Source organism: Salvelinus alpinus, chromosome 16 (genome assembly GCF_045679555.1).
Source record: "Salvelinus alpinus chromosome 16, SLU_Salpinus.1, whole genome shotgun sequence".
NCBI lineage: Eukaryota > Metazoa > Chordata > Actinopteri > Salmoniformes > Salmonidae > Salvelinus > Salvelinus alpinus.
This window is the reverse complement of record NC_092101.1, coordinates 18084381-18093294: the sequence shown is the minus strand read 5'-3', so window position 1 is coordinate 18093294 and position 8914 is coordinate 18084381.

Here is an 8914-nt window from a genome sequence, read left to right as displayed (position 1 = left end):
AAAGCTGTACAAAAAAGTCTGCAAATAAGCAAACACTGGCCACGAAGGTACCACGTTCATCTGTACAAACAATAGTACGCAACTATAAACACCATGGGACCACACAGCCGTCATACCGCTCAGGAAGGAGAAGCGTTCTGTCTCATAGAGATGAACGTACTTTGGTGCGAAAAGTGCAAATCTATCCCAGAACATCAGCAAAGGACCTTGTGAAGATGCTGGAGGAAACAGGTACAAAAGTATCTATATCCACAGTAAAAGGAGTCCTATATCGACATAACCTGAAAGGCCGCTCAGCAAGGAAGAAGCCACTGCTCCAAAACCGCCATAAAAAATGCAGACTACGGTTTGCAACTGCACATGGGGACAAAGATTGTACTTTTTGGAGAAATGTCCTCTGGTCTGATGGAACAAAAATAGAACTGTTTGGCCATAATGACCATCGTTATGTATGGAGGAAAAAGGGGGAGGCTTGCAAGCCGAAGAACGCCATCCCAACCGGGAAGCACGGGGGTGGCAGCATCATGTTGTGGGGGTGCTTTGCTGCAGGAGGGCCTGGTGCACTTCACAAAATAGATGGCATCATGAGGAAAGAAAATAATGTGGATATATTGAAGCAACATCTCAAGACATTTGTCAGGAAGTTAAAGCTTGGTCGCAAATGGGTCTTCCAAATGGACGATGACCCCAAGCATACTTCCAAAGTTGTTGCAAAATGGCTTAAGGACAACAAAATCAAGGTATTGGAGTGGCCATCACAAAGCCCTGACCTCAATCCTATAGAAAATTTGTGGGCAATTTGTGGGCACAACTGAAAAAGCGTTTGTGAGCAAGGAGGCCTACAAAGCTGACTCAGTTACACAAGTTCTGTCAGAAGGAATGGGTCAAAATTCACCCAACTTATTGTGGGAAGCTTGTGGAAGGCTACCCGAAACGTTGACCCAAGTTAAACAATTTAAAGCCAATGCTACCAAATACTAATTGAGTGTATGTAAACTTCTGACCCACTGGGAATGTGATGAAAGGAATAAAAGTTGAAATAAATCCTTCTCTCCACTATTATTCTGACATTTCACATTCTTAAAATGAAGTGGTGATCCTAACTAACCTAAAACAGGGCATCTTTACTAGGATTAAATGTCAGGAATTGTGAAAAATGATTAGGCACAATAGTTGAATTTGTGGTTTGCTTTCAAAACAAAAGTACCTCTTTGAAAGTGATGCAGAAGGTTACAATTGGTGGAATCATGCCATTTTTAGACTAGATAATGTTAGATAATGTTGGAACGTGAAGCAATGAAATGGGGTATCAGTTTACTCAGTGAACACAACAGTGAAGAGTTTACACAAATGTTAGCGTTGTAGCTCTTATTGCGGGACTGTGACTGTGTGAAATCAAATCAAATCAAACCAAATGTTATTTGTGACATGCGCCGAATACAACAGGTGTAGACTTTACAGTGAAATGCTTACTCACAAGCCCTTAACCAACAATGCAGTTTTAAGAAAATACCTTTAAAAAAGTAAGAGATAAGAATAACAAATGATTAAAGAGCAGCAGTAAATAACAATAGCGGGGCTATATACAGGGGGCACGGGTACAGAGTCAATGTTCGGGGGCACCGGTGTCAAGGTAATTGAGGTAATAAGAACATATAGGTAGAGTTATTGATGTGACTATGCATAGATAATAACAGAGAGTAACAGCAGCGTTCCAGAGGTGAAGTGGTTGTGGTGGGGGGGGGGGGGGGGGGCTATGCAATTAGTCTGGGTAGCCATTTGATTAGCTGTTCAGGAGTCTTACGGCTTGGGGGTAGAAGCTATTTAGGAGCCTCTTGGACCTAGACTTGGAGCTCCAGTACCGCTTGCTGTGCGGTAGCAGAGAGAACCGTCTATGACTAGGGTGGCTGCAGTCTTTGACAATTTTTAGGGCCTTCCTCTGACACCACCTGGTATAGAGGTCCTGGATGGAAGGAAGCTTGGCCCCAGTGATGTACTGGACTGTACACACTACCCTCTGTAATGCCTTGCGGTCGGAGGCTGAGCAGTTGCCATACCAGGCAGTGATGCAACCAGTCAGGATCATCTCGATGGTGCAGCTGTAAAACCTTTTGAAGATCTGAGGACCCATACCAAATCTTTTCAGTCTCCTGAGGGGGAATAGGTTTTCTTGTGCCCTCTTCACGGCTGTCTTGGTGTGCTTGGACCATATTAGTTTGTTGGTGATGTGAACGCCAAGGAACTTGAAGCGCTCAACCTGCTCCACTACAGCCCCGTCGATGAGAATGGGGGCATGCTCGGTCCTCCTTTTCCTGTAGACCACAATCATCTCCTTGGTCTTCATCACGTTGAGGGAGAGGTTGTTGTCCTTGCACCCCACGGGCAGGTCTCTGACCTCCTCCCTATAAGCTGTCTTATCGTTGTCGGTGATCACTCCTACCACTGTTGTGTCATCTGCAAACTTGATGATGGTGTTGGAGTCGTGCCTGGGCACAGGGACTATGGTGGTCTGCTTGAAACATGTTGGTATTATAGACTCAGACAGGGAGAGGTTGAAAATGTCAGTGAAGACACTTGCCACTTGCCGCATGCTCAGAGTACACGTCTTTTGCGGACAGTCTGAGCCCTGATGGAGGGATTGTGCGTTCCTGGTGTAACTCGGGCAGTTGTTGTCACCTTGTTGTGCTGTGCTCACTTGAACAGGAAGGTGGCGCGGCGGTCCTTTGTGGGAAAATTTGGTCATCAAACTCTGTCATCAAAGTCTGGCATTCTCTGGATTTTTGTTGCTTGCAAGACAACTGCGAACTCTGAAAAAAAAAGATTGATCTTCAGGTCGTAGCCGATTTACAATAGCGAATTGGATGAAAGTTCAAAACGTATTTTCCCAGTCGTAGCTCGTTTTTCCCTTGTTCCAGGTTGTCTAGAACTCACTAAAGTCAGATTTTGCAGTTCTGAGTTAAATTGGTTTGAGCGCGTCACAAACATGCTTCATTGACAGCATGGCCAAAAGAGACCCTAAAAGAGACCCTAAAAACCTCTTAAGGATTGGACCCTTTTTTAAATTCTTGCCGAAAATGACATTTTTTTTTATAACCCTTGAAATGCAAGAGAAAGGCAATATAATCAGGTAGGAGTTTAGGCGCAATTTAGATTTTGGCCACCAGATGGCAGCAGTGTGTGTGCAAGGTTTCAGACTGATTCAGTGAAGTATTACATTACTACACTATATTTTGTATAAAGTCTGTTAGAAGTTTGCCCAACTGTGCCAAATTGGTCAATTGACACATTTCAAGTACATAACTATAGAGAACATACAAAAATGCTATGGTAATAAATAAATCTAGTTTACACAATCCAAGAAATGTCATACATGATGGATCATTAGCTTATACACTAACATTCACACATCTAGATGGCAGGGTGGGTGGGGAGCCAGCGACAGCGGTGGGGTCAAACTGTAGACCCCAGTTCCTACATTTGAATATAAAAATTGATTTTATCAAACAAAACTATGCTACATTTTTATCTCTGGGACCCTCAGGAAGACAATCAGAGCAAGATTACTGATTTTTTTTTTTTTTTACATTTTTAAGTCATTTAGCAGACGCTCTTATCCAGAGCGACTTACAAATTGGAAAGTTCATACATATTCATCCTGGTCCCCCCGTGGGGAATGAACCCACAACCCTGGCGTTGCAAGCGCCATGCTCTACCAACTGAGCCACACGGGACCACTGATTGTAAGTACGTTATTATTGTAACGTTCGTCGTTAAGGGTAGACCAAGGCGCAGCGTGATTTGGGTTCATCATACTTTATTTAAATGTGAACCAGCGAAAAAACAAAACAATAAACAACACAACGAACGAAAAGCTTCGTTGTGCAAAATACATGCAACCAAACAAAGACAAGATCCCACAACTGAAGGTGGGAAAAAGGGCTGCCTAAGTATGATCCCCAATCAGAGACAACGATAGACAGCTGCCTCTGATTGGGAACCATACTAGGCCAACAAAGAAAAAGAAAACATGGATATACAAAAACTAGAGTACCCACCCTAGTCACACCCTGACCTAACCAAAATATAGAGAATAAACAGGGATCTCTAAGGTCAGGGCGTAACAATTATACCTTCAGAGGTGAATGTATCAAACCAGTTGCTGTGATAAAAATGTTCTGTTGTTGTGCACTCTCCTCAAACAATAGCATGGTCTTTTTTTCACTGTAATAGCTACTGTAAATTGGACAATGCAGTTAGATTACCAAGAATTTAAGCTTTCTGACAATATAAGACATGTCTATGTCCTGGAAAGTTGGCTTTTACTTACAACGTCATTCTAATCACATTAGCGCACGTTAACAACAACCGTCCCGCTATAGGGACACTGATCCCGTAGATGTTAATTAATCTTAGACTTGGGACCACCCAGCCACAGCCATTCCACTGAATAGCAGGCTAATGATTACTTTGCATTGCTTGCAGTTAGCCACTAATTCCTTCCAAACCACTCATTGTTGAATTTGCAATTTCCAACTTGTTGTGTAATGTTTATGTCCAATGGCCGATGAGCACCGATACGTTTTATCTATAATTTCTCTCCATTATTTCTCTTCATATGACAAGGATTAAAAAGGATTTGCCAGTAAATTGTCGGACTTGACTCATGATGATGACTGCTAGATAAGATTTTGAAAGTATGATGTTGACATGATCAGTCCAATCTAAGCTACTGTAGATGTAACGTGATTTGAAGTCATTTTATCTGTGGCCAATGACCTTGAGCCTTCTTGGATGGGCACTTCTAATGTAACTCTATGGCAGCACCCAAGGGGCTACAATTTTCGAGGTCTACCCTTAGACTTGGCGGTGACGTAGTGTCCCCATGAGTGACAGAACACTGAGCCAATAACCTCGCAATGCTCCGTATTTTCTGCTGGCTTGCCCCACCACCACAAAGCGCTGAACTAGGCTGAAACACCTGCATTTTGGAGCTGCCTTACTCAAGAAAACAAAAAAGAGACCATGTTTGTATGCGGCTTTATTAACTCAATGATTATATATAATTCGGGTACATTGTTTGCAAACTGATATGTGACACGTACTAATGCCAAAATAACATGCAAAATAGGCAAGCCCCCTTCCAAAAAGCCACTGACTGTATGTACAGTGGGGAGAACAAGTATTTGATACACTGCCGATTTTGCAGGTTTTCCTACTTACAAAGCATGTAGAGGTCTGTCATTTTTATCATAGGTACACTTCAACTGTGAGAGACGGAATCTAAAACAAAAATCCAGAAAATCACATTGTATGATTTTTAAATAATTAATTTGCATTTTATTGCATGACATAAGTATTTGATCACCTACCAACCAGTAAGAATTCCGGCTCTCACAGACCTGTTAGTTTTTCTTTAAGAAGCCCTCCTGTTCTCCACTCATTACCTGTATTAACTGCACCTGTTTGAACTCGTTACCTGTATAAAAGACACCTGTCCACACACTCAATCAAACAGATTCCAACCTCTCCACAATGGCCAAGACCAGAGAGCTGTGTAAGGACATCAGGGATAAAATTGTAGACCTGCACAAGGCTGGGATGGGCTACAGGACAATAGGCAAGCAGCTTGGTGAGAAGGAAACAACTGTTGGCGCAATTATTAGAAAATGGAAGAAGTTCAAGATGACGGTCAATCACCCTCGGTCTGGGGCTCCATGCAAGATTTCACCTCGTGGGGCATCAATGATCATGAGGAAGGTGAGGGATCAGCCCAGAACTACACGGCAGGACCTGGTCAATGACCTGAAGAGAGCTGGGACCACAGTCTCAAAGAAAACCATTAGTAACACACTACGCCGTCATGGATTAAAATCCTGCAGCGCACGCAAGGTCCCCCTGCTTAAGCCAGTGCATGTCCAGGCCCGTCTGAAGTTTGCCAATGACCATCTGGATGATCCAGAGGAGGAATGGGAGAAGGTCATGTGGTCTGATGAGACAAAAATAGAGCTTTTTGGTCTAACTCCACTCGCCGTGTTTGGAGGAAGAAGAAGTATGAGTACAACCCCAAGAACACCATCCCAACCGTGAAGCATGGAGGTGGAAACATCATTCTTTGGGGATGCTTTTCTGCAAAGGGGACAGGACGACTGCACCGTATTGAGGGGAGGATGGATGGGGCCATGTATCGCGAGATCTTGGCCAACAACCTCCTTCCCTCAGTAAGAGCATTGAAGATGGGTCGTGGCTGGGTCTTCCAGCATGACAACGACACGAAGCACACAGCCATGGCAACTAAGGAGTGGCTCCGTAAGAAGCATCTCAAGGTCCTGGAGTGGCCTAGCCAGTCTCCAGACCTGAACCCAATAGAAAATCTTTGGAGGGAGCTGAAAGTCCGTATTGCCCAGCGACAGCCCCGAAACCTGAAGGATCTGGAGAAGATCTGTAGGGAGGAGTGGGCCAAAATCCCTGCTGCAGTGTGTGCAAACCTAGTCAAGAACTACAGGAAACGTATGATCTCTGTAATTGCAAACAAAGGTTTCTGTACCAAATATTAAGTTCTGCTTTTCTGATGTATCAAATACTTATGTCATGCAATAAAATGCAAATTAATTACTTAAAAATCATACAATGTGATTTTCTGGATTTTTGTTTTAGATTCCGTCTCTCATAGTTGAAGTGTACCTATGATAAAAATTACAGACCTCTACATGCTTTGTAAGTAGGAAAACCTGCAAAATCGGCAGTGTATCAAATACTTGTTCTCCCCACTGTATGTAAAGTAGTGTAACAGAAAAACTATTGAGCACCAATCCTGCTACTCACTGTGTGTAAAACAGCAGCGTAATAGATTTGTAATGTGAGTTTCCAATGGAAACTGAACAAAAATATAAATGCAACATGTACAGGGTTTCATGAGTTGCTATTAAAAGATCCCAGAAATGTTCCATACGCACAAAAAGCTTATTTCTTTAAAATGTTGTGCACAAATTTGTTTAAATCCCTGTTAGTGAGAATTTATTCTTTGCCAAGACAATCCATCCACCTGAGAGGTGTGGCACATCAAGAAGCTGATTAAACAGCATGATCATTACACAGGTGCACCTTGTGCTTGGGACAATAAACAGCCACTCTAAAATGTGCAGTTTTGTCACACAACACAATGCCAGAGCCGTCTCAAGTTTTGAGGGAGCGTGCAATTGCCATGCTGACTTTAGGAATGTCCACCAGAGTTGAAATGTTCATTTCTTTACCATAAGCCGCCTCCAACATCGTTTTAGAGAATTTGTCAGTACGTCCAACCGACCTCACAACCGCAGACCACGTTTATGGCGTCATGTGTGTGAGCAGTTTGCTGATGTCACCGTTGTGAACAGAGTGCCCCTTGGTGGAGGTGGGGTAATAGTATGGGCAGGCATAAGCTACGGACAACGAACACAACTGCATTTAATCTATGGCAATTTGAATGTACAGAGATAACGTGATGAGATCCTGAGGCACATATTTTTAAAGGTATCTGTGACCAACAGATGCATATCTGTATTCTCAGTCATGTGAAATCCATAGATTAGAGCCTAATATATTTATTTCAATTGACTGATTTTCTTATATAAGTCATAAAATATTTGAAATTGCTGCATGTTGCGTTTATATTGTTGGTCAGTATAATATAGTTACTATCTGTACTGTAAAGTAGTGCAACAGAAAATCTATAGTAAACACAGATGCACACTGTGCAATACCGCAGAGTAATATAGCTGAAAAGTATGTTTCCAAGGAAAACTAGGAGCAACTGGAAACCAGAATAGTTACTGTCCTTACTGTAAAGTAGTAAACCCAGCGACACACTGAAACTCTCAGTGTAACAGAGCTGAGATGTGTTTCCTAAGGAAACTAATATAGTTACTGTCTGTACTGTAAAATAGTGTAACAGAGAACGAAACACTGCGTAATACTGTATAGTAGTCAAGTTACTACTGACCTACAGTATCAGCCTTTGTCTCATACACTGTCTGAAGGAGATGTAAATGGTATGTGTACTGCCTGACCGCGAAGGGGAATTGCACTCTAACTCTGTTAAATATAAGCTATGTGTTAAAATAGCTTATGTCTTGCTTTGTACATGTAGGTCGCCTGTAACTCATGCCACGTTCATAGCAATTTCTTGCTTCATACGTGGGGGTTCAGGTAGGCAGGACTTAAGGAGAAAGTGTGCTCATAACTTTGCGCTTAGTCCTGCAATGGTCACCTCTCACTTTGCATAGGTCGTTCACTGTGAAACATACAAGAGTCTAGGCAAGATTGCTGTACCCTGTGAGAGATGAAAGCGTGGTGCGCCTTGCGTGGTCACCTAGCTTGCTCTCAGGAAAGAACTGCAAGTCCGCTAGAGCGAAACATACACAGAACTACACAGTCTCCCGATCTTGTGGGGTAGGCGCGGTCCCTGAGCCCGAAGGCAAAATAACAGTTCTGGTGGACAGACAAGTCACACAGACAACTATGACAAACCCTCAGCGCCACAATACTGGTCGACCAAACCGAGTACAACCCAGGTTAGTACACTATCACAAATAATTAAAACAGGGACAAAACCCAAACCAGATAGATCAGGCCAACCCGAATGGGGGACAGCATTGCACGCAGATGGGGAGGCTAGCTAGCTACCAAGCTATTTAATAGTTGCGGGTATACTTATGGGTACACTCTAACATAGAGCTTTTACCAACCGAAAACTCTCTGGAATGAGCCGAGAACAGAAAGATGTGGAAGTAGTGCGTGGTGTATATTTAAGGGGGTCAGTCTCAGCCGCAGCACTACCAAGTACGGGACTAATCTGAAATCATTACTCGGAATGTATTCTGCTGCGCGGAAGGATACAATTTTGGAGTAATCCAATATAGTGCTATATAACAGCAAT